Below are 27,399 nucleotides of genomic sequence, written 5' to 3'. Positions count from 1 at the left end.
GTGCTGTATTTGATTAAAAAAAAAAAAGGGCCTGACTGTTATTTGGCCAGGGAAAGACTATTTTGGTATTCTTTTTTAACTCCTTATTACCTCTTTTGTTGACTATTTGTGGGAATAAAACTATCTTAGGTTTCTTGCTACTTCTCATGCTTCTGGTTAATGTTTCCCAATGTTATCCGGTACATTAGTAGGGAATACAATTTTATTTTAATACAACTTAAACAAAACATAATTGTGAAAGATAACCAAGAGGGAAGAACATAGATAATGAATTTTGAAGTTAAATGTAGTAAGTTACTTAATTCTGAAATATCTGCCATTCTCACTCATTTATATCATCAGAATGTAACACAGCTGACAAAGTGGTTATCCATAGGAAGGCTTTTTGTTTTGTTTTATTTTAATGAAGGGACAGAATTACGAGTTTATTTTTTGGTGATAAGAGCTCTCACCCCTGCAGCACACTAGCCCCTAAGCACCATCTGCTGTGCGAAGCCAGCTTCGGTGAGTCCTCCTGCAGGACATGGCACTATCAACACGATCAAGAGAGCTGCTTCTGTTTAGGACCCAGGCTTCGCGGAGGGTGGCCTCCATATCCTCAGAACCTTGCTGGCTGTCATCCCATCAGGTACCCAGTCTGCAGTTGCCACTCAGACGTGGAGAGTGTGTGTGTGGGGACGACACACAATGGGCCAGGAAGGGACACAGAGCTCTGTCGTACCAGTACATTTATTGTAAGGAACTAGTTATGCTGCTACGGCTTTGCTCTTTTATATTCCAGGCAACACGCCGGTGAATATAATTCATAATGAACATATTCAACATTTTTCCATCAGTTCAATACATTATTCATAAATATTAGAGATGGAAAAGACCTAGTAGATTACTGAGTCCAAACCGCCTTTCTGCACCTCCATTTCCCCCAACTGTTGATGCTAGCTCAAAACAACAGCAACAACAACAAATCACACAGGGAAAGCAACAAATTCACAATTTTTATGAGTAAAGGGAAAGCTCCAAAGAAGAAGTCTGCATTAAGAGTGGGGAGGTCTGAGGATTTTCCTTCCGGCCGGTGTGGCTCACTGAGGACTGGGACTCTGAGCAGCTCTTTGCCATGAAGACGAGCCAAGGGAGGGCAATGCCCATTTTTTCCTCTTGAGAATCTAAATTCAGGGTAAAGCCCCAGAGGCAATACCGTGTCCCCGGCTAAGTACTTACTATCTGTTTCTACAACCTGGTGTGGACTCAGGCGTTCTTCTCTCCAGTTAGAACTTGAGATACTGACAATAATGATGAAAAAAAGAAAGTATAAATAAATAGAAAGTTAAAACTACTAGAGAATGCTCCCTGGGATTATCTGTACTATCAAGATAGGAAAACTCTGCAGATGCTACTGTCTCTCTGGAGGAATAAATGCTTGCATTTTAATATTCTCAGCAGCTGGTTCCTGTTGAATACCATCAGGATGATTCAGCCACCCACCAGGAACACCAGTAACAGCAAGTGCACACACAGAAATCTGCAAAACTTTCTTCTCTTGATGCCAACCCCATTACTCTGGCAAAGCCAGAGCCCTTTATTGAATTACCAGTTCTACTAAATGTGACCCTTTCCCCTCTGGAATACCAGCACACTCGGAGAGAAATGGAACTTTTGGGTGGGTAAGATGCAACGTTCTTTCTGACTTGAGCATACCCTGCTGTCACTCTCTCGCGGCCATGGTCACGTGATCCGCTCCTTTAACATGTTCTCATCATTCGCTGGAATCTCGAAGGACCAGTGAGGTCCGTATATACCCCGAGTCCACCCTGCACGCCATGGTACTGCAGCTGAACCTGTGTATTTCATGCTGGTTCTTTACCCTGGCCAGCCTCTGGTTATTTTCTCACTTCCATTTTTCAGAAGTTTCCCCTTGCCACAGAATGTGGTTGCATGCCAGGACAGACAGAAACGTGTAGATGAATTGCGTTGACCACAGCCATCACTCATACAGAATGACCATGCCATACTCAACTTAGATAAAAAGCCTAAATGGGCCCCCTTCTTCAAACAGACCAGATTAGATATAAAGGGAAAAAAATGCCAAAGATGATAGCTAGCTATCAAAATTGCCTCACTGCCTCATTTTCAGGTCCGCAAAGGAAGATCTAAGGACATTCAACACAGAGTCAGGTGCTCTCAACAGCCATGAAAATATACGGCTGGAGAGGGAATCTATAAATGTAATGAATACACAATTGGCTTATAACAGATACAACTAAAATTAAATTCAATATCTTGACCTGCTCTCCAAAGTGAAAGTTTCTAGTTCAGGCTACAGACAGAGGTATAACAAGCTCATTAATCATATGAACCAGGACTATAAGCTGACACTTCTGGGGATGTTGGGAAGGGCAATCCTCAGTGGTTGGGGGGGTCCGTGGGGAACCCGAATGAGAATGCGGCATTGGCCACAAGCAGCCACTATTCTAAACCCCCAGGAAACAAAGTGAGGATCTCCGTTAGGAAGTCACAGACCCTACGGACTTGCACAAGAAGATTCAATATACTTTTTATTCAGTTCCTATTACGGAAAAGTCACTGCGTTTGTGTTTGTTGCTTGAGGAGGTAATGAACTCAATGAGATCAGCCTAGGACCCCAAGAAGAATGTTGTTGGGAAAGGACTGCAGAGAAGGGAATATTAATAACAGTAGTGGTAACAACAACAAGGATATTGAATGATGGCCACATGCTAGTTTTTCTGGCAAGCATGTCATACACTCCTTCATAAAATTCTTACACTGTTTCAGCAAGGTAGTTATAATTTTTCCACTTACAGACGTGCACAGTGAGGCCCAGTGAAATGGAATGCATTGCCCCAAATTACATAGACCTGTTCCTTACGTTGCAAGTAAATATTTAACATTACAGATAAATACAAAGATGACTAATCTGTAAGACAGAATATGACAAGAGCCATTAAAAGATAGAGTACTGTAGAAACAACACCAGAGAAAAGGAACAGGGATGTGAAAATGTGGCATGTGTTTAGGAAAGGAGTAGCCTGGTCTGTAATGCATTTAAACTTGTTGACTCAGCACCCTCTGATTATAACTCATACTTTGATAAGATAATAAGATACATCCATCTGTACAAAAAGATTTCTAGGAAGAAGGACATCTTTCCAAAAGATCTGACTACTATTTCTCGTATTTTTTTCTTTTCTTTTCCGTTTTTCCTTTCTTTCCTTCTCCCCTTCTTTCTTTTTCTTTCTTTTCCTCCCTCCCTCCCTTCCTTCTTTCTTTCCTTCCTTCCTTCCTTCCTTCCTGTCTCTTTCTCTCTCCCTCCCCCCCCTTTCTTTCTTCCTCTCTTTTCCTCCTCTCTCTCTCTTTTGGTGGGCGCAGACAGAACAGAAATGAAATACAAAGTAACCCTGAGTTACCCGGGAGGAGATATGAGTGTGAGGGCAGCACTGTTAACAGCAGAGGGTGTCCAAAGAGTGCAAGATCTAGGCACATTTTCTTTTATTCCCCAGAATGTCTGATCCTTAGCACTTGTATTTGCCCTTGCCCCATTAAGCTAAGATTATTGGTACAGTGGTAGGAACCCAGAAGGATTGGATCCTTTGTTCTCTTCCTCAATTACTTCTGGTATATCATCTACTCTTTATTTTTATAAAAATTGTGTTAGGGGTCAGGATGTGGTGTAGGAGCCGTAGCTAGAAAGCCCGAGTTCTAATACAATTTACCTTTCTCATGAGAAAGTTTTGTCACTTCTCTGTTTAAATTTTCCTATCAGCAAAGTAAATGGTTTCAGCCCAAATAGCATTCCTTAATCTGTTGACAACGCACCCCCCCAACCTCTTTCCTTTTTTTTTTTTTTTAAAGATTTTATTTATTTATTTGACAGAGAGAGAGATTACAAGTAGGCAGAGAGGCAGACAGAGAGAGAGGAGGAAGCAGGCTCCCTGCGGAGCAGAGAGCCTGATGCGGGGCTCGATCCCAGGACCCTGAGATCATGACCTGAGCCGAAGGCAGCGGCTTAATCCACTGAGCCACCCAGGCGCCCACCTCTTTCCTTTTGATGAAAATAAAACCTTATGCTTTTCTGAATTCTTTTCACTCTTCTCTAGTTAGACCCCCTGGTTCACAGAATGCACTGTACGGCACCACTAGTCAAGAGGAATTGGAGGAGCTTTCCTTTTAACTTGTTTTATAAATATAAGTCATTGTACTACATAAAAATACCAATTTTCTCAAATTCTACAGGGTGCTGCAAGCAGGTATTCAGTATTTGTTTTTGTTTTTTTTTTTTTTCTGGAGAGTTTGTTCACCCTCTCACCCACATTGAGATATCTAAGGCTCCTTCAAGCTCTAAGATGCAATGATTATGATTCTATGATGCTGACATTTGCTTTGTCGACACTTAAAGCAGAGCCTTTCAACTTCAAACAACAGCATAACAAGTTGCTATAACAATTACACTTATATGAATCTTTAGGCAGATGGGGACAACAGCTCTTTACAACTAGGATCACACCGGACAGCCCAAGCTTTAGGAGGGTGTGAAAATTCTCAACAAAGGTGAATTCTTCAGTTAATTATATCTTATAGGAAAAAGTCTTGCCTTCCCATTTACTTATAAAACTGACTAACTCTTTTTTGGGGGGGGGGGGGATGTTAATTTTCCAGCTAGCCACAGGCTGGAAACATCTCCAGTAACTTTAATCACTAGTCCCCACTCTGTCGCAGTTCCCGTGTCTCACCCTCCTAACCTTGCCCGTTGAGTTCATCCTTACTGATGTAATCATACATGCTTCTTTGTAGTGACATTCGTCACAGTGCTCATTTAGAATTATCATCATTTCTACTGCACCCTAGGTCAACGGGATTAAACATGCTTATGCAATTTGTTGTCATTTTAATTTTTTCAGCTAGGGCTTCTTCATCCAGAAGGACAATTTATTTTATCTGATCAATATGTAACTAGCCAGTCAAATGACTCTGGAAAATTGGTAGAAAAATCATTCACTGGGGCAAAATCTTGTATTTAGAGAGGTTTTTATAAACCTGGACAGTGGCATTTCACTGACCTTGAATCCACAGGTCCAAAATTTATTAGCGTGAACTTAGTCTTTCAGTCTATTAAAGCAATAAGCATAAAATATGCATGATTTGTATTTATGTGTGTGTGGAATTTAATAAACTCGTCGAGAGTCAGGTATTTTTAAAGAAATCTCTGGCCTGTTCCACACTGACTAATTCACCGATTTCCAGATAGAGCTGAAAATATTCTTTTTGCTGTGGCTTAAACTTTTTTTTTTTTTTTTTTAATAAATACAGTACATAGACTGTAAAGTAGCAATGTGGTTCGCTGTGACATTCTACATATTCCTTAACTTTGCTCTTTCTATGGTCAGGGGTCAGGGGATACACAAATAAATAAATCCACAATAGTTTAAATCTAAGAATTTGGCTAAACCCTGAAAACATAGCATAATAGACTCGAAAGCCTGGCATCTCATCATTGCTTTATATTATAAGGCTGACAATGCCACCTTATAAAAGATATATTCGTTTATTTTCCTGTTCGATCAAAAGTGAGGGTTTCAGGAATGGGAATGGATTATAGATCATTCTCTCCTGGTTATTTTTGGCTTTAAGTATATTGATCATTTTATCATTTTCTTGTTTTAAACTGCTTTAAACACAGCACAAATGTTATTCTCATCATGCCAGAAATGGGTTTGGAATTGATTTTGAGTTTCCGTCAATTTTACTCTTTGCTCTCTGAGAGAAGTTTTTCACTTGCTTAAATTCAAAAGGATAGTTTTGTTCAAAAGATGTCAGAGTACAACCTTTAGAGATCCTCAGCTGGACAAGAAAGCTCACATTTTTCTACTTTACAGAAGAATAAAAAATCATGAATTTATTACCATGGACTTTATTGAAATTAGTGAGTAATCATTCATACGAATGCAATTTCAAGGGCTTCCTCCCTCTTTCTCTTCATGTAAGTGTTCGACAAAAGCGTGTATCTTCTGAGAAGCCAGCCTGATTGGTCCAGGTTGGCACTGTTTCAGTGTTTGGCCTACGGCGGCTGCTTAGGAATAATTTTGTCTCATCCTCTCTATTTTCCTGGACCGTATCAGACTCAGACACGTGGTATGCAAAGGAAATCCAAGTCCCTTAAAAATGCTATTTCTTTGGGTACTAAAGCCAAGCCGAGTTCTACTTTGGCCAAATGATCTTATCAAGATTTAACAAGAGATATGCAGTAATATCTACAATCTGTGAGCAGACATTCACTAAAGAAGATAATTTACTACATACAGAATACATACAGAATACATATATTTTCTCTTCTGCAAGCAGGGAGGGACACGATTGAACTTATTCTATTGTTGCTGAGAATAACAACACCGACACGGATTTTATGGCAATTATTCATTTCAGTTAATTTAGAAAGAAATAAACAAGCAGTTCTTTCCATATTAAAACAGATACTGGAGATCTATTTTCAGTTATTGCTGAAAATATTTTGGCTTCCATAAAGGCACCTTACTAACACAGTTGCTTTGCCCTCCTCTGCGCTGTCACAATTCAGAATTTGTAACATTTCAGCCAGGTTCTCTAGACTAATTGGATGAAACAATTGCATTACAGTGTTAAGATGCCTTTGCAGCATCAAATGAGAGGAGATCTGCACAGTTCAGAGAGCCTGGAAGATCTGTAACGAACGCAGCCCAAATCCTACATGTTCCATACATTTTTCTACATTTAAAGTAATAATCACTTGGACAATAAGTGTTAGGATTTAACTTCACACTTAGGACTATCAACAAACACAGGGAGGAATTTAGATACACAAACTTCATTTCCCACTTCAGTCCGTCTACTCGCCTGCACTATGCTTCGCGTTTCAGAACAAATGCCTCATCTCTTCTGAAAAGTGCCAGGAAATCTCCTCTCCAGCTCTCTGGGCCCTTGATTTTACATGTGTAGTAATGACACACCTTGAGAGAGAGAGCCCCACAAGCTAGAGTGGGACGTTCATTTAAATACAGACTTAGGGGGAAGAGCTCCATCTACTGCATCAGTTGGATCACAGTTTGCACCCTACAGTTATCCCATTGACTACTTTCAACCTCTCAGAGGCTCTGGAGAGAATGAAAAAGTTATAGCCCCCAAACCGCTTTGAGTCAGGCCATTTTGAGTATTTCCCAGGTATTCTGAGCACCTTTCCTTCACCCTTCCCAATCTCCAAAGCTTTCTATGTTTCAGAATAAAAGAAAAATGGGATGCTGTGCTATATAAACCATCCTTGGAAAGAGGCAGGAAGCCATTGGTTACTGAAGGAAAAGCCCTATGTAGCTAAGGGGGAAAGCAATAGAGAGAAAATCACTCTACCTGGCTGGCTGAGCAGCCCAGGTAAAAAGCAAAGAGAAGCAGAGCCTACTTACACCTGCCTTGCATCATTGCGGGGAAGTCTGCAGTCACCCAGGATCGGGTCTTCTGGGCTCTCCCCAGCTGCACAATGTTGTTGTGGCATTGGGAATTTGCTGTGGCTTCGTAAGATTATGGGGATATGCTTCAGCAAGCCAAAAAAGTCACAAACAGAATTCAGGAGAGGAAAAAAAAAAAAGTACAAAACAGCTGATCTTACTGGAGGAGCTCTTGGCATCTGCCTACATATGCCACAATTTTCTTTGGTATTTCCTGGTTCTGTGATCAGAAAAATTATCATATTATGTTTATTATTGTTGTTTTTCTCAGGGTTGCTAGTGGTGGTACAGGGAGGGCAGACACTGTGGGAGTTTTGGGGAGTCGCAAGGTAAAGATTACTTCTCCCACTTGTTTGAAGGCTTTCCAGACATCACAAGGTTAGAAAGTTTCTTTTTCGGAATAATGAAGATACACAGAAGTCATATATAGGGAAAAATCCCGTAGTCTTTCCAGATTGGGAAAGTGAAAAACTTTTTAACATAGTAACAGATATGGAACAAAGCAAACCACATCTGAATAAACTCAAACGTTAATAGAGCTGCATAAAATTCGAGTGTGAATGACTTCGAAAAATACTCTATAAATTAAGATACCTTATTAGAATACAAATAGACAGTATAAGTGTATACATATATTAAATAATCAGAGGGAGGCAACAGTTAACTAAATTTCTAAATTATAAAAAATAGAATATAATAAATTAATAAAAGTTTGCGTTAATGTTAATCCTCTTTTATATAAAAATAATATTAATATAAACGTAAAGTGGAGTTGCGTCTCTGCGTGTGTATATGTGCGTATATATGCGTATCTGCACGAAGTATTACTGACTGACTTTGCAAGGTGATAAGCTGCACAGAAATCAAAACTTTGAATTATTTTAAATTGGGCATTTAAAATAACCAGCATTAACCTGGCAGGGTTTTTTCTCCTTTTTAAAATACATTTAATTTTCAGGTTCTGTTTTAAAGCATCAAAAGAAAGACAAATTGGAAAACCATTGCACATCAGTAGGTATTTTGTAAAATAATCTCTCTGCATTTATTAAAATATTTAGTTCTAAAAAAAAAAACCAAACAAACCAAAAACCCCAAAACGGCTAATTGCATTTTTTTTAAACCTTTCTAGGACAAGTTCAGTTCTGAGTCAAGAACAAGTATGAGAAATTTCACTTCAAAATGAAATTTGTTTGGCTACTTATAATGACCTGAAAAACGAGATTATCTCCATCATAACTATAACAAACAGCGAATGAATAAATATACTCTGGCAAGAATTGATCAGAATTGTGAAGCCTGGGAGGGTCATCGCAGACATGAGAAAGGTAACCAAGTGAGGAAACATCAAAAGGAGTTAATGGAGATAAAGCCCTTCTGAAAAATGGAAAGTGTTAACAATCACTGACAGGAAAGAATATACTTCCAACAGTAGTGGCAACAACAAAACAAAACAAAACAGCCCCAAACAACTGAAAACACATATCTCCAGAAGCTAAAATATGACTGCTTATTAAGCAAGAGGAGAACCTACTTCTTTGTCATTCCCTTTGGAAGCCTGGCTTAAAAAAAAAAAAAAGAAAAGAAAAAAAAAAGAAAGAAAAAGGTTGCACAAAAGATACATGTGTTCCTTTTCTGGTATTATTACAGGCCCACCTAGATTTAGCTTTCGATTCCAGATGAGATCAGGCATGTTCAGACTAGCACATCTTTTCTCTGTAAGCACAGAGCTGCTATCATTTCACTGGCAAATTCTCGTATCCCCAAATTTATGCACAATAGATGTCCTTAAAAAATCTGCAAATTTCCAACTTCAGTCAAATACCTCATTGAGTTAAATTTTTTCCTAATATCCTTTGCTACTATTAAGCCGAAAAGTTAAGGCAAGCGACTCCTGTAAGAAAGGAAAGTTGAACAGTACTTACCCTAAGTATAATGTACAAGCCTTATTGGGGAATCTACATTTGCTCTATGATTTTTAGAAGGGAGTCCAGGTCTAACCTCAGCTCTCGCCCTTTTCCCTTCTGGAAAACAGAGAAGACTCACGGAAGGTAGCTCTGAGAAAGATCATACAAATCAACAGCCTTACCTGTGGCCATTCAGAAGACTGCACTTTGGTGTGTGTTTAAAACTATGAATAAAGTCAGATACAGCGCATGCTCAGCAGGCAATTTGAAAATATTTATAACATTGTTGTTTCAAAAACAAATTTCCTCAAACAAAGCAAAACTCACATTTCTTATCCATGCCAAGTTTAACGTTCTGAGACAAAGCTGTTTTGGAGTTTTCCGCTGGGGGAAAAAGGCTTCTAAAATTTTTTGTTGAACGAAAAATAGTTCTCCCTTCCCTTTTGGGTACTCTTAAAGGGGTGGAATAAATTTCCCTCCAAGTTTCAACAGAACTCACCTCTGGCGGAGATAAGCGTTAGAAATTGAAGGTCTGTGAAAAATCATTTCAGAGAAAGTAACAAGGAACTAAGAACTATGGGTTCAAAGAATGTAATGGTCATCTGAACGCTCAGAGCAGCTTGGCTTTTTACTATGTAAAAAAAAAAAATCCTCATACAAACAGGATATATCATGTCATGTATAGATAAGGTAACATATAGGCAAACCAACCATTTACACAGCTAGAGAAGTTATGTTTTTCTTTCGCGAACTAAAATCTGAACTCTCCCAAACTGAGTAAGATAAATCATCGAAAATTTAGGAGAAATCCTGTAATAATGTTGTTTTAATTCCTCTGTTTTATATAGGAAGCAAGGAGGGAAGGTAATTGCCTATCAGTTGGCTAAACTGTAACTTACATAAAATAAAAATGTGATTGACTGTGATTCTCAAAGTACTCAGTGCAGCAGGAATGCCTGTGTTACCCCCTGCCTGGGAATTTCTCTCTTTCTCCTCCTTGAGGATCCCCAAGTATTCCATTTCACCATCTATCACCAAACCCTGCACGGCCCACAGATCTCACAGATCTTCTTGAAATCTCCCACTTAATTCTTAAGTCTCTGAATGACTTTCAGCCCCTGCTCTACTTTCCAGGGATGCCCAGCTGACCTCACAAAAGCTCCACAGAAACATCGTTCAGGATCTCTGATGCTTTCAAAACTCAACAGAGGGTGCCAAAAAAAAAAAAAAAAAAAAAAAGCCCAACGATTAAAAAAAAAGTTTATTAAAGTGAAACTAGGAGTACAGGTTTGAAGAAGTTGCTTCTACTTTTATTTCCCTCTGAACTCAGCACAGGTGTTTCCTAACTCCCACTGCCCTGCATGCTGATGAAGGGAGGGTTAAGTGAAGGTGAGAGAGCGGGCCAAGGGCCGACCAGCAGGCATTTCGGATCTCTAGCCTCCTGTGTTAATGGATGTGTTTAAAAATGGACCCCCCAAAAAGCCTAGAATGAGGCTTCTTTTTGGCAAATGATTAAACCAGTATACTGAAATAATTAAAGCTTTGTCCTTAAAAAAAGCATCAGATCAACAGAACAAAAACAAAGATAAAAATTGCACACACATATGCATGCGCGCACACACACTCTCTCTCACACACACAGATACACAAGACTAGCGGGTGAGGGGAGAAGGAAATTAAATAAAAGAAAACAAACAGAGTCCTAACAGGCCATTCTCCGAAAAGGAATCTAAATAAAAAGTCATATGATATCTGATAGTGCAGGACACGTCGCCAAGAACTGGAGCGGATTGCCTACAGGAAGAAAGGGCCAGTGTATTCCAGCTCAAAGAGCTTTTCTTTCCTCCTCCTCTATTTTTTTTCCCTTTTCTCCTCGACTGTGAATGTGTTACTCTCAGGTCAGATCCACGAAGAATCCCAGAATGACAGCTATCACCTTTCACCGTACTCTTGGCGGCACAACTAGCTGATAGGAGCTGCCTGAGTTGGGATCAAGAGGGGCTAGAGCAGCTTTCAGTAACAGCCTCTTACCATACCCCTTCTGCCCCTTCCACAGACCCCCATGGTCATACTGAAAAAAAAAAAAAAAAAAGAAAAAGAGAGAGAGAGAACAGAAAAAAGAAAAAAAAGCAAAAGCAAAAAAACCCAAAACAAAACAAAAACCAAAACTGTAAGCACAACAGCCCACAGCAACAAAAGAGTTCAGGGGGGAAAAAAAAAATCAGAAACAAGCCAAATGGAGTTGGTCGGGGGGAGCTCTTGCCTTCAATATAAAACTTTTTAAAGATCGAGTTGCTTTCTCCTATTTTGATGACTTTCTTTTTAAGGATCCTTTTCTCTGGAAGCACTATTAGAAGCATTAAAAATCTTTACAAAAAGATAGAAAAGTCTGGAGGCAATACAAGAATTTTCCCGAAGAAAACACAACTATAAGAAGGGAGCTACCCTAAAAAATTTTGGATTTCTCAAAAGTTCCCCTAAATCTAATGTCTTTCAGAGAGTTCAAGTGGCCACCTAGCTCTTGTTTTTTCTCTGAGGGTCATTACTGAGGCAACACATACATAGTAAGGCTTCCCGAAAAGACTCCTTGTTATCAAGTTACTTCAAACATAAGGCGCTCACACCTCCCAGCCAGAAGGGTTTACTGACTAGTAGACATCACACTCTCCCCTGATATGTGTTACACTCTTAAGAAGCAGTTACATAAATGCATTCTAAAAATATGGAAAAATGTATATATCTATATTTTCCCCACAGCTTTTCTCCCCAGGGACAGGAATAGATTATATTTTCAGTGAATGGAAAAAAAGAAAAGAAAAGAAAGAAAAGAGTTTCTGAATCTTGAAACAACTGTTGTAGCTCATTTTCACTTAGTAAAACAGTTATCTGTACTTAGGTACTGTACATAATACATATTTAAGCATTTTTCCTAGTGCTTTTGCATTTTTTCCCCTCGTTCAGTTTCATGTCTGTTATGTACCTTAAGAAGATTTCCAAATGACAATCGAGATACAAATGCATTAGGGGGAGAACTTTTAGAAAGAAAACATTTTCTTGAGTTTATAATTCAAGAATATTAGTATAGAGATGTAAACCCATTTATAAACGATGAGATTGCTCAGTACGTTTTGCACATACAGTTCACACGCTGATTTCTTTTTCCTTTTGTCGGAGCATTAATTTGAAAATGATAAGCATTCTGGAATGTTTGCTACAAACACAAATTCATGGTAAAAATATACAAGCACAGGCAAAAAATCAAGTGGCGAACACAAAGCTACATGGCAATCAGAATCGTAGAAAAATCTCTGTCCAGACCACATTTTGCTTAAACTAGTGTATCATGGATGGGGCAAGTAATCTCTCTGGGGTTTTTTGTCATTGACGTAATTAGATGGGAACCAAAATAAAATACAACTATCTGTTCCCTTAGTACCTTTTCTTAATAACTGACAAGTGACACAGGCAGTACCTTTCAAACAGATGGATGCAAGAACTTGTGAGGCTGGAGGAACTAATGCACCCCATTGGTATTTGGGGAGCCCAAATTCCTTAATTAACTTTTTACCCAAGTGGCGAAAGTGGAAGATGTTCTCGCCACTACACTGATTATTAGCTGTACTCTCATTCTCTCCTCCACAGGATTTTGGGGACCCAGAAGGGGTAAAGAGATAAGAGAAGATGCATCCTGAACAACTTTTATTGTGAGTAGAAAAAATAGCATATAGAGTGAGCATAAGAACAGTTGGATTTAGAAAGATTAAAAGAGGAGAAAAGAGCAACATATCCAACTTCATTAGTCTTTTTCCTTTTTATTTTTTATGTATACATATTGGGGTGATGGGGAGAAAAGATAACTCGATTTCTTTTGAATGTCTTTGTGTCTTTATAGAGTGGATGTTCTGTTCCTGTCTCTTTCTTTTTAGGCGAAAAACTAATAAAAATAGAAAAACATATATCAGACATTAAGCTCACTTCCCCCCCCCCCCCTTCCCTTTGTAAAGAACTCTTTGTTCTCTAGTGAAAATGCTGAAAAATCCCCGGGCAGCTACTCCCTGAAACAAGTGCAAAACACTTAGAGGCTTTTGGGCTGGCTGGGAGCCAGGAACCCTCCCGCTGTCTGGTTAGAAGAGGAAAAAAAGAAGAGAGAGGGAGAGGGAGAGAGGGGAAGAGAGATGGGGGGGCAGAGGGAGAGAGAGAGGGGGGAGAGGGGAAGAGAGAGAGAAGGGAAGAGAGAGAGAGAGAGAGAGAGAGAGAAATTGGAGCTTCCTTTAATAGACATAGGAAGCAACGTTTTTTTTCTTTTTCTTTTTTTTTCAAAACTGGCGGTCAAGCGTTAAGTAACTCCCGTCCAAATCCACCTGCTAGAAATGAACTTGGGTAACCCCCCAGGGGTGCACAAAGACAGGGAAGACAGTAACATACTCCATACTCTTTCCCACCCCCCGTTGTACTGCTTCCATTCTTTCTGTTCCCATACACAAATGCCCACAGATCTCACGCCACCCCCTTACCCCCCAACAACAAACACAGCGAAATACATGCTCCCTCAGTCTCCTAAAAAAAAAAAAAAAAAAAAAAAAAAAGGCTTTTCCATCTCGGTTGCGACACAGTGATAAGGGGTAGCGAACATCTCATACCTGGTGTGAATGCTAATCAGTCAGGAGTTCTCCTTTTCCCAAGACAGGGAACTGTTTCCTTCCAAATTTATTAGAACCTCCTCCACTGCCTCTTTGAAAAACCTTCTTTGTCACCCTCTCCCAAGTCCCGATACTTCTTTAAAAAAAAAATGGCTTCGGAGCTCCTTCTATTCTTGATATTGATTCTCTCTCTCTCCCCCCACCCCTCCTCCTCTCTCCTGTCTGTGTCTCTTCTGAGTGGTCTATTGATAAGTCCCTGGAGGCACTGGGTCAGCCTGCCCGTAGGAAACCAGACACAATGCACAAATCTCCGAGTGCCATTCTGCCATCAGCAAGCAGACCACGTTTAGGAGAGAGAGAGAGGAAAAAAAAAAACAGTAGAGCAAGAGACAGAGAGAGAGAGAGAGAGAGACCAACCGAAGGAGGGAGAGAGAGACCGAGAGAGGAAGAGAGAGGGGGGGAGAGAGGGAGGGGGGGGGAGAGAGAGAGAGAGAGGAAGAGAGAGAGAGAGAGACACACGGAAGGAGAGAGAGAGTGTGAGAAAAAGACTGATTGGAACAGGAGGGAGGGAGAGAGAGAAAGGGAGAGGGAGAGAGAGCGCGAGGGAGAGCGACACTGCCAGTCAGGTTAATCATCCCTACTTTAATTAGCTGTTCGGCTTAGACATAAAACAATTGAATTTGAATGATCTGTCAGCAGGCTCGGCTGAACCAAAGGGGAAAAGCGAATATTACAAAAAGACTGTTGGTGTGTTCTGATAAGCAATACTGCTTGTACTGACAAATCCTCAAAGGGGGAACTATTAAAACTTACAACTAAACAAAAAGTGCAAATACAAATGGCACTAGATAGAGGTCTTTAAAAAAATGGAGTTTTCTCCCTGAGTTTTATGAACGGTAGGTATTTATGCGCGGGTGCCAACATATTAGGGTCTGCGTGTAATGTGTGAAAGTTTATTAACGATGGTCTAGGAGTGTAGCAGACAGATGCTGCAGAGAACAAGACAGGTACAGTCAGATGCCGAGTCTAGATCTTGGAGGGAGATGGATGCTGGAAGAAGAGGCACTGTGGCAAGACATCAGCACAGACAAAGTCAGTGGGCAGGCAGGCAGGCAGATTTTAGGCACGGCACGATCTCGTCTAAAAAGGCAAAAGTTCTGATGTAATAATAGGTGCAAAACAATCCATCCATCCTCTCTCCCGGGAGCGCTCGAAGGTACAGTTAAAATGGATTAATCTTTGTGACAAACAGAGCTGGCAAGGCAGACTATGGCAGACACCGAAGGCGCTTCGCAGACCCAGAGAATACCAGAGCCGGAAACAGCCACGGAGATCAATCTCCCCGACGCCCTCATTTAGCAAAGGAGGAAACTGAGGCCCAGCGTCTCAGGCTAATAAATCTCAAAGGCAGTAGCACGGTCGATACTGGAACCCAGGGCCCCAGCGGCCCACCAGGCTGGTGCTCTTTCTGTCATCCCAGCTAACCTCCAGCTTCCTTCACAGACCCTGACCCAACAGGTATGGATGTCATCCTTGTCTCCAGACTAACAAGATTCCTCCATTCTGTAGTGAGTGCACAAGCCTCCAGTTTTTAAAATGTCTAAACAGCTACGTGGAAATATTTTCTTGTCCATTTTGAATTGTAGAGATAGGGATTTAAGTCTTAATTCAGGCTCAGAGCAAAGCAGAAAAATACAGCATTGTAGAAGCCCCTGTCTCAGCAGCATAGAGCTAGTTGGTCTTGCTACAATTCCAAGCTCAAGAAGGTCAGTGGGTCCGTCTACAAAGACCTCTCCCACAGTCTGCAGTTCTCATCTGCTGTATACCACCTTGTAGGAAGATGTCGTTCTTTCCTACAACTCATTTTTAAAAATATAGGTACACTGTGGGTGAAAGATTGAGGCTTTTAGCCTACAATGTCCTTCTCAATCACTGATGAGATCTGCTACCTGGAAGATTAGCAGTGGGCAACTGCTCCTAGATACCTCAACTGAAATGAGCTTCTAAAACAGGAAATTGGGGGAAACGGTATTATCTGCCCACATGCTCGATGGTCTCTTTTTTTGAGGGGGACACATATGATCATATTCAGTAAGGATCTCCCTGCTGACAACAGATAATGGAAGGCACTCTTGTTTTAAAGGGGTGAAAGAGGTGCTCATGAAGAGAGCAGTGCCATCAGATGTTCCTGGAGAAATTAAGTCTCTTGTCCTGAAACAAGAATCGTGGTGTATATAAAAGCGAAAACTCTCAGTCATACTTCAGAGACGATGTTGCTACTTAGGGTGGAAGAAGAAAACTGAAAGAAATGTCAGGCACCTGGGAGCCCACTGGAGGGCTAGTAAACTGAGAGAAGCCTTAGCCAGAGTCATTTAGCTAATTTGCACATCAACTGCTCTAACAATGGCTGCTGTGACCTGTCTAAAACACTGGGCCCACAGTCAGTCAATTTAGGGGGAGGAGGGACTCTTGGTTTTCACATGAGTAGGTCCTCCTATTCGCCTCAAAGCATCCAATAGGCAAGAGCCCAGAGCAGAGCAGGGAAGTGCTCAGTAAATCCGTGCTGGGTGAACCAGGTGAAAAAAAAGAACGAGCTTTGGAGTGAAACAGACCTTTACAACACTGCAGAAGTCATGGCCACTCCTAGAACCTCAGTTTCCCTATCTCTAAAAGGTGATACTATTAATCCATAAGGTTTTTTTGAGCATGACATGAGCTAACATATATAAGTCCATAGATGGTATCACATGGTAATTACTATGGAGGCAGGCATAAAATGAGGGTGTAAATAAAGAAAACTGCACACTATGGGTGTGCTGTGTTGTGTTCAAAGCATGTAGGTTCAGGACAGAAATATTCAAGCAAAGCAAGAATCTAATACACAGATTTCAATTAGAAAGGGTTGGCAATAGAGATTATCAAGTTTAGCATCCCAAAGTTCTAGAATTTAGCCTTCAAAGATCATCTGAGGACTGTTTGATCTCTTTCTACCCAGACGTCCGTCTATTTCCCAGCTCATAATAATAACCAACATATTACCAAGTACTTGATTTGTGCTAAGCACTCTGCTAAGTACTTTACATTTGTGTCCTACTTTCGTGTCACGGTGACCCTAAGAATTAGGCATTACGAAGCCTCATTTCATAGAAAAGGAAACTGAGGAATAGAAGGGTTAGGTCACGTGCTCAAGAGCTCGCAGCTAGTAGGTGTGGAGCTGGGGAGGAAATCCAGGCAATCTGACTCTGAAGCCTGTATCTTTAGCCACGATGCTAGGCGGGCACACTATACGTCTCATCCAGTAACGATGTGTTGAATAAATGAGCAAGTGCATACAACACCAGCATTTTGATTTCATTAAAAACTAAGTGGAAATCTCTGCACAATCACTGGAGAGAATCTTGTGCTCAGACTATACAATCTGTACCTGTGTCTATTCGGCAGCCCGCTTCAGGTGGCAGGCCATCCTCTGAAGCCAGGGTGAGCCATGTCCCTGTGTGGTGTTGAAAATGGATGAGGCGAAGATGGCTGCCTTTGGCCACCCAGGACATTTAAATATCTGACGGCATTTTCAGCACTTTGAGGGTAGTGTTAGCACACGGGTTATTAATTGGCTTAATTCCAGTTCGGATAATTACATCGTGTCTCTTTAATTTTTCCCCGACTATGCCATTCTTCATTTCCTGTCACAAATGTGCTCTTTAAAAAAGCATGGGAACACACAAAAACATATAGTTGTATTTAAGGTTTGCATAGTAGTACAGGGTGTTCTTTTTTCTAAGTGATTACTGTATAGAGGCCACGTAATAAATAAATGAACGGGCAAAAGAACTGAAGTCACTGCAAAATAAAGATAACTAGTTGAAGTTAATATTTGAAATAAACAGATTTTTAAGCCATTTCCTTGGTGACAGGATTCCAATCATATATATATATATATATATATTTTTTTTTTTTTCCCTCAAGGGCAGATATTTCAAGAGCTGATGACCTGCTCATGATAAGCCGACTTCCTTATACCATATCGTTTCTAGCATTAAAAAAGCAACACAACAGCAATGAAAACTGATCTTTTAAAGTAGAAAGTAACACTAGGTTCTGAATGGTATAGTATACTGAACTCAGGGGTTTTAGAGTAGTCATTAATACAGTTATCAGACCCTTGACTTATTTGGCGGCGTTTTTCTTCCCCAAACATATTACTAGAATAATCTTCAAATTATAGAAGGAAAGGACAAAGGACCCCAACTTAATAAGCTTAGGAGAGTTTGACAGCCATAAACACACACAACCCTTCTTTTTTTTCCCAAAGAACTCTTGGTCTTTGAAAACATTGACTGTGTCCACAGGAGACCAAAGAAAATCTCCTGCAGGCATGTATTTGAATCATGTACACAAATAGTTGAATGTACCAGGGTAGAGCATGGCTTATTAGTCCTTCTCAGTGTACATGTGTATGAATAATTCACAAAATATAGGGAGCGTGGAAAGTAAGAGAATAAAGGGTTAATTTATTTACTATGCATGAGAGTTTCCAGAACCTTTGCTTCTTCGGCTTTTAGTTCAAAATTCCATGCATACTCTGCACATAATAATAAATGCTATAACTCAATGTATGCCATTATTTGATTTACTTTCAAGCACCTTTTCTGGTTCAGCTCTCAAAGCTTTCCTTCCTATAAACTTCCTCCAAATTATTCTTTGTGGCCCTCGGTAAATCATCATTGAAAATGGGTGTTTGTGGGATGACTCTAATGCTGTAGAGAGATTTGTACCAAACTAGCCCTATTTGCTTTAGTGAATCACTGGTCATGTTCCATGCCCTTATCTGAGAAGACAAATTAAAAAAAATAAATAAAAGAATAAAACCTTAGCCCTTTGCCATCTCTTTGACCCCTGCAATGATGACAGCACTCAGTGACTATCCTCTAGGGTGTCATTTGCCGGGGTCCAACTTTGGCAGGTCCAGGTGTCCCCAAAGGAGGGGTGGTGTCAGCAAGAGGAATGAGAGAGCCCAGAGCAAGTTCTGGTCAGTAGTCAGACATCTCCATCTTTATTCTGATTTTAGAGCTTCTTATATAGATAGTTTATTTGGGGTAGGGGGTTACATTCATGCAAGGACATCAAAGGACTCAAGCACTCATCAGATAACTTCTCTATTCAGCACGTGTTATTCTAGTTAAGCTGTAATGGGTACAGACTGGCGCCAGGGATGGGGGACAGGGTCTTGCTTCTTGAGTAATCATGTCCCTCAGAAAGCCATGGGAGGTAGCACAAATATGTGCTTTTTGGTAACTTATTCTGGGGTCTGCAGGAAAACAGGATATAGGTTAATGGAAAACGAGAAGCTATAGGGATGAACTAGATAGTAAAGAACCATAGGAAAACAAGATATAGGTTAATGGAAAACGAGAAGCTATCTGGAGAAACCAAGTATATAGGAGAGATGTAGGAACGAGAAGGCGTAACCTTTGCAGGAGGCAGGGTGTATATCACTGGCTCGGTTGTGAGAGCCTTGGAAAACATCAGCCTAGGGAGGAAACCATCTGTTGTGGTAGACATCTAAAGTTCTCCATTGTCCTAGGTACAGAATAATTTACCTCCTTGGAGTTGCTCCGGCCCATAAGCCTGAGAGATGTTTGTGGCAAATTAGCAAGAGGCTCTTTGTTTGAGAGAGATACGGGGATCAGAGGAAAATGCAAGAGACTATCAGACCATGCTTATCTGCAGGGCTGTCCGGCCCTTGGCAGGATTAGGCCTGCACTGGTTCAAACCTTAACCTAGTGGGGCAGTGCCCTCAACCAGGCCTCATGGCTCCCAACAGTCATTCATGCCCTGAGACTGAGATCTCTGGGACAAGGTCTTTACCCTCTGTTTGGCTTATTTAATGTATTGCTCAGGATCGCACCTGCCCATGGTGGTAGATGGTATCTCAAAGGAGCTAGCAGCAACGACTGTTCTTAGTTCCTCATGTGAAATTCCAGTGTATTCCTTTGGTGCTTCATGTGTCCAATATGCACAAGACTGGTGATTTGATGCTTAGACTAAAGTAATACTACTGGATAGGATATTTAAGAATTAACTAGCAAAATCACTTGTATTGGTGATTCTTCTAGCTTTGCCATGATTTTTACAGCAAGAAGTCCTCAGACAGCACATTCTAAATCCAAAATTTAAGTGAATTTTGAATTCAAAAGAAAAGTGAACAAGATTTATTCTGAATATGAGAGATGGTAAGCAAGCTCTTGCCTTTACATTGAAATATCTAGAAACGGGTGGCTAGGCTTAAGACATGGGAAGCATTCAGGAGATTCTCTGGTTCTGTCAGTTTACAGAGAAGAGCTGAAATATCCCCTAGAACATTTTGTCAGACGAGCTTAAGGTCACACAACTTGGTGGAAGCAAAGCCAGTATGGGAACACAGTTCTTCTGTTTCCTGGTATCACGCCCTCTTCTTTGTTAAAGAACCTCTTAAATACTCATGCTGAGAAAGAAGTACCAGATTCTTAATGTAGTCCGAAAAACACATCACAAAGGGACAATGGTAGCCTTCAAAGGTAATGAATAATGACCCCACAAAAAAATATCCATGTCCTGACCCCCAGAAACTATGAATGGCAAAGGGATGTGGTAGTTCAATGAGCATTCCTGAAGGGTATTTAGATGGGGAGATTATCCTGTGTTATCTAGGTAGGCTCTAAATGTAATCACAGGGGCTCACATAAGAGAGGGGCAGGAGGATGAGAGCTAGTTGTAGAAGATATGATTACGGAGACAAGAGGCTGGAGTTATTTGTGAAAGGGGTCATGAGGCAAGGAGTACTGATGGCCTCCAGAAGCTACAAAAGGCAAGCTACTTCTTTTTTATATTTTAATACATATATTTAGCAGATGATAAAGATATATAGATATTTTTATTTATATATTTAGCAGATGTATTACCTTGTTGACTCAAAATGAGCCAGTGATATAAGGACTTCTCAACAGTCTCCAGAAAAATATTGACTAGGATAGGTCAAGAATGGGTCTCTCTCTCTTGCCATTAAGAACATCCTCCTAGGCTGACATGGAGAAATCCCTTTAAAGATTGTTGATTAATGGATCAGTTCTCTACAGATCCATCTAATCACATTTGCACATGTCCAGTCTTTTAGCGGCTCTTCATTGCTGGGTTGGCAATCATACCTTCAAGTTAACCAACAACAGTAGGTTCTACTAGTTAGAAGCAAACTGAAGGGTTTTGCTGTCCAGTTCTTTAGTATTCTATACAGTGAGGTGCCCTTTTGCCAGCCCCTCTCCCCGCATTTATTCTGCTCTTTCCCAGCGGAAGTCAGAAATAGAGAAAAGAATGAGGCATGAGGCAGCATCACACAAAACAGACTTTCTCCTTATGAGACTATCTTGCCTTAATGTATCATTACCATTCAGTCACTGCATATAATCTGTAGAACAGTGCTCCTAAAACAGTGCTCCTTGGCAACATCAGCACTGCCCAGAAAATTGTTGGAGAAATAAATTCTCGGGCTCTACTGCAGACCTAGTGAATCAGACACTCAGAGGTGGATACGTCAGAGCCTAGGTTTTAAAAATCCCTCTAGTAATTTTAAAGCCTGGCTGAGAACCCCTGTCATGGGGCAAATCAATGAGCCTTGGCAAGCCGGTGAAAAACATGGGCTATGAGTGAGGTCACCTGCTCACCTGGATGTAACTGTGGCTCTGTCACTAGCGATGTGACCACAGATCATGTTCTCAGTCTGCTTATCTCCTCATCTATAAAATGGGAATGATGATGTTGATACTACTACTACTACTACTACTACTACTACTACTACTACTACTACTACGCCCCCCTGTCCATGCATAAAGCTAATGTAAGACTTAAAAAGATCATGAATATGAAAACATGTTATAACTGCAGGGCTATCATTATGGAAGAAACATTCGTTTGGATCGTGAGTGTCCTAAGACCAAGGTGTTAGGGATATTGCCTTGCTTTTTTGCATTAGCTGGAGCTCAGAAGTAATAATACTAAAAATTCAAGAAGCTCAAGATGCCAGGTCTAGTTCTGCAAGCCAAAATGAAGGCTGGAACTGTAGATTTGTAGCGGATGCAGCACCGAACGGAGGAGCCACTGACGTTATTAGTTTCTGGAACTAAGTGCTGCATTTCTTGACTTGAAACTCCACCTTTATATTCATCAGATAGCAAAATTTAGTGGCAGCTCTGAATTCTATACTGCCAATGAAGGCTGTGGCTTCTGGGATTCAGAGCCACACTTCTTTATCAATTTCCAGTGACATTCAGTTTTAGTAAAGTGGCCCCAGATCTCCATCATTTCCATACCATATTTTTAAATAAGTAAGACGCTCCAGGAAGCCAGCTCAAAGACAACTGATTTTATTCACAAAGTTTTCAACAGGAAAGACATAAATTTTGACAGGTGGGAGGAATATCTAGATTAGGATTAAAAATTTTTTCAGGGACACCTGGGTGGCTCAGTCAGTTAAGTGTCTCCCTTCGGCTCAGGTCATGATCCTGGGGTTCTGGGATCGAGCCCCAGGTCAGACTCCCCGCTCAGCGGAGAGCCTGCTTCTCCCTCGCCCTCTGCTATCCCCCTGCTTGTGCTCTTTTTGGTCTCTCTCTAATAAATAAAAAGAAAATCTTTAAAAAAAAGAAAAAATTTAAAGATATCAAATCCTAAGCTCTTAGGGGGTTGGAAAAAAAACTCTGAAACAACTAGATCAGACAAAACCATGATTTTCATGGAAAATCATCAGGATTTTATCCAATCAATAAGTATGAAAATTCTCAGAATTTACCAAGGACTCTGTATGAGTGGGGGGAAAAACACTTTATAAAAGATAGCTAACCGGGGCACCTGGGTGGCTCAGTGGGTTAAAGCTTCTGCCTTTCGCTCAGGTCATGATCCCAGGGTCCTGGGATTGAGCCCCGCATCGGGCTCTCTGCTGGGCAGGGAGCCTGCTTCCTCCTCTCTCTCTCTCTCTCTCTCTCTCTGACTGCCTCTCTCCCTACTTGTGATCTCTATCTGTCAAATAAATAAATAAAATCTTAAAAAAAAAAAAAGATAGCTAACCATGCTTTTTCCCTCTCGCAAGAAATCATAGCAAGTATGCCTTTTGGCCTGAAGGCTCTTCCATCCTCTGAAGATTTAAGTCAACAGGTGGCACTTTGGCGATTCCTGCGTACCTTGCAGGATAGCTGTGGTGGGCAAAGACTCCTTGTCTGGATTGCTGTCTCCTCTGAGCCAGTCACGATGTGAGCATCAGAAGCAGCTGCACCTTTTAAGAGCTCTGTGTCCTTAAGAAAGTCACCTGTCCTTTTAAACTTCACAGGTTTACCGTTTGTAAAATGTGGATAATATATGCCTTGCCAATCTCACAAGTTGTTGAGATCACACACTGAGGATCACAGGATGATATATCTAGGATGCTTTGTAAACTACGGATCCCGTTTGCTTGGCATCACTGATGTTATTATTATTTACACTTCAGCAGAAAAGTAAAGGTAGGTACAGAAATGTTTGCATGGTCGTTTGCATACTTTTAGACATGTAAGTCACGCATATCTCCATGGTTTTACCCCCGAACTTACATGAATCTTTCTGTCAGTTATGAGTAAAGTGGTAACTAATGACGTTATTTCCTTTAAGCCCTTGTATGATCTCTGGGTTGATTATGATCACTTATACATTAAATAGAAACTGCTGCAGAATTTATTATGGTTGTGTCCTGGCCAACTCTACTTTGAACATATTCCTTGAGTAAGAACAAATTCAGTATTATAAAACTGAAGAAAGCATTTCATCCAAAGCTGGTATGGAGTAGTAAAAATCTCTTCAAAGGCCATTCCTTGGTTTCTTTAACAGCAAACGTCTACTTAGAAATATCTTGTAGTTCAATGAGCATTCCTGAAGGAAAATTTGTAATAAAGCTACCCGGTGCTCAACATTTAAAAGGACAGGGACATGTGTTTTGTCACAATGCAAATGTGATTTTCCAAATTGTCCAAACTTTGTTTAAACGAATCTGTGATTCAAGTTCGGATGAAGATCTCATGGACTGTTGCCATTTTGGTGGCTATATGGATAGATGTTACCCAATCAGTTAGTCTTCCCAGTGGAATAGAAATCAACTGTGTGGTATATTTTAATATAAATTATTAATATAATTATGCAAAAAACACATGTGAACACCCTTCACTGTTACTTAAATCTTCAGTTGCTGTGTGCAATTCCACTTTTTCTGTCATGTATCCTTAGCTAGACGATAGGCTGACTGAGGATAAACCCTGACTTCTACTTCTCTGAATTTCCCATTGCTTCCAGTACCAGTGGTTTATACATAGCACTTGCTTCCAACATATCTGCTGTTTAATTGGGTTCACTTCTTATTGGCTTTTCCTGGGGGCAATTAAGACACACAAAATGCCCATAGATAAATGCATCATTATCACTGAAGTAAAGTTGTGATTCTTTTTTTTTTTTTTAATTATGCATCAGGCCACTTATTTTTCCCATGTGACACTTGACCTGACTAATTACGTAAGTGAATAGAAAAACATGATTCTCTTTTAAAGAGCTCCCTTTCCATGCCACGGTTTTAGGAATTCAGCTAATATGTCAAGGAGAGCCATTCGGTACAATGACGGTGATGGTGAGGCTCCAGGTACCACAGCTTCGATGGAAAATATTTTAAATTAAAGCAAGCTACTCATAAACTTACACAAACATAAATAGGCACTCTGCCACAAACACACACTTGCACATCTTTAAACTTAAATTAATGCAAATAAAAGATATATTCTTTTGTTCTAGTGGAATACAAATGATGAAGACTAATAAAGGAATAAATAAAGCACTAGGTAACCAAATCAGTGTCTGCTCAATTCTGGTCAAGGAGGTGAAGTGAGGTTTCCCTTTGAGTCAGAGAATGTAGTGGATAAAAAGGATGTGAATAGCTGGGGGGATTTCCTGAGGCCATTGCAGACCAGCTCACACACTGTTAAGAGGCTCATTTTCATGAGACTTTTGGTTGCATTTGTAACACTTGCTCTAGGTCCCCTAGAGCATTAAGTGCCACATCACAGCACTACAAGAACAGGACTAAATGTGAGAAGGTACATGACAAGGTTCTTTTTCTTTCAGATCCAAATATTCAGGAGTTTATAGGTACTTTCATGACTGCTTTTCCTTCTTTGTTTTTCCTTCTCCCTACCTCTCCTCCAGACCTGCATACTCCTTTCAAGCAGGACTGCGTGGAAGGGACTTTTTGTTTTTCAGTGAAAATCTAAATTCTTGTACTTTTGAAAAATGACCAGTGTAAAACCTGTGGATTAGTACAGTTAATTATTTCCATAGGTAGAATATATTTCATTAAAAAAAGAAAAAAACCTGGTTGGACTGCTAAGTTTGTTTTAGGTTAAGGATTTAGCCACAATTTGGGGCGCCTGGGTGGCTCAGTGGGTTAAAGCCTCTGCCTTCGGCTCAGGTCATGATCTCGGGGTCCTGGGATAGAGCCCCGCATGGGGCTCCTGCTCAGCGGGGAGCCTGCTTTCCTCCTCTCTCTCTGCCTGCCTCTCTGCCTGCTTGTGATCTCTGTCTGTCAAATGAATGAATGGAATCTTAAAAAAAAAAAAAAAAAAAGGATTTAGCCACAATTTGGTAAGTATTTGTTCTCTATTAGGTTTGGTGCATATTAATTGGACATTTTTTTAACATTTCACTACTGCATTAAATCATTAATAATTTGAAATTATTAGCTGGAACTGGCACTATTTTCCCAAAGCAATGCTACTGTTTCTTCTAAGCCTGGTCCAAAGCACAAAGTTTAGAATCTGATTTGTCAAGAAAACAAATGTGAAGTTCAGAAAAAGGATAGAAATCACCAAAAGAATGAGATTCAATTGCAAAATGATTAGGGAGAACAAAAGCTTGCTTAATCCTTAAAGTAAATGTAAAAGATAGACATTCAGATTTTGTAGATGAAAAATCGACGCTCAGAGAGGTTAAGTAACTTCCTCAATGTGCACAGTTTAGAGGTGGCAGAGTTGTGTGTCAAACCTCATCTGTCTGACAAAGCCTGTTCTCTTTTCTCTCTCTTTTAAAAAAGATTTTATTTATTTATTTGTCAGAGAGAGAGAGAGAGAGAGAGAGCGCACAAGCAGGAGAGCAGCAGGCAGAGGGAGAAAGAGGCTCCCTGCTGAGCAAGGACCTCCATGCGATGCGGGGCTCCATCCCAGGACTCTGGGATCATGACCTGAGCCGAAGGCAGATCTTAACCAACTGAGTTCCCCAGGCGTCCCTGTTCTCTTTTCTTTTAAATATTCCATTCCCGGATGCATAAGGTCTCCGGCTATTCGAGAGTTTCTTTGGCATCTGCCATCAGGTACATGGGGTGAAATAACAATCGAAACAATTATAATATTTGTTAAATACATACATATATATATGTGTTATCTATTAAGTATATATACTTAATGTATATATAATGTATATATACTTACTATACATATGATCCTCTATGCTATGTATACTTATTAGCACTTACAGTGTGCCAGATCTTATTATAGGCACTTTGTTATTTAGTATTTAGTTCTATTAGTTCTTGGAACATATAAGGTAGAAATCATTATTATCATCCAGTTTTATAGATGAAAAAACAAAGGCATACAACTAGTAAGTGGCACAGCCCAGGGTACCTTTCATTACCCACCCCCCTCTCCCCCAATGGAGCTTTACTTATTTGTTACCTCCTTGAAAACATACCTAACCTCTGGTCTATTCTCTTAGGTGATAATGAGTGAATATTAGAAGGCAGGAGAATTCAAATATTAACTAGTCAATAGTTAATTGCTAGGGAACAAAAAGACACAACTTAGTGGAAAATCCCCATTTGTAGAAGAGAAAGTCCCTAAAGCCAGACATTATGGCCCAGAAAGTAGGGGAGACATTGGGTGGGAGGACTTTCTGGGTCTTTCAAATTATAACACATGTACAGCCATTAATACATAAACACAATTTAATTTATTACATACAACCAATTTAATATTTAATGAGAACCTGCTATGAGCAAAGGACTCTGCTAGGATCTAAGCTCTAGAAAATAGCTACAAAGATAAATAAGAAGCCATAAATCTAGTATTTAGAATCTGGAAGAAAATAAACCCACATAACTAAAATACAAAACAAAATAAGGCAAGTACCATAAAAGGTTGCCAACAGAAATCTGTAGGTTTAGGGGCTTGAGGAATATCGTTAGATGATGGACACTGAAGAAAGTTACACGAAGAAGGCAGTGTTTGAGATGGACTTTGGAATATGGGGAAAATTCCAACAGTTAGAATTTGGAGAGAGAGG

General features: G+C 40.2%; 1 protein-coding gene across 12 annotated transcripts in view; it reads right to left on the bottom strand.

The window, feature by feature from the left end:
- ZBTB20 (zinc finger and BTB domain containing 20) overlaps positions 1-27,399 on the bottom strand; it is an 813,196-nt gene that overhangs the window by 127,082 nt on the left and 658,715 nt on the right. The window contains exon 1 of one of the 12 annotated variants that reach the window (XM_046003207.1): positions 14,029-14,124. The exons of the other annotated variants lie outside the window; for them this stretch is intronic. The gene's annotated coding sequence lies outside the window, so the exon portion shown is untranslated. Of the gene's footprint in view, positions 1-14,028; positions 14,125-27,399 lie in introns of those variants that run through there. 12 annotated transcript variants of the gene reach the window in all.

This window comes from Meles meles, chromosome 4 (genome assembly GCF_922984935.1).
Source record: "Meles meles chromosome 4, mMelMel3.1 paternal haplotype, whole genome shotgun sequence".
NCBI classification, from domain to species: Eukaryota; Metazoa; Chordata; class Mammalia; order Carnivora; family Mustelidae; genus Meles; species Meles meles.
The sequence above is the reverse complement of the archived record's forward strand: the minus strand, read 5'-3'. Positions and strand labels throughout refer to the sequence as shown.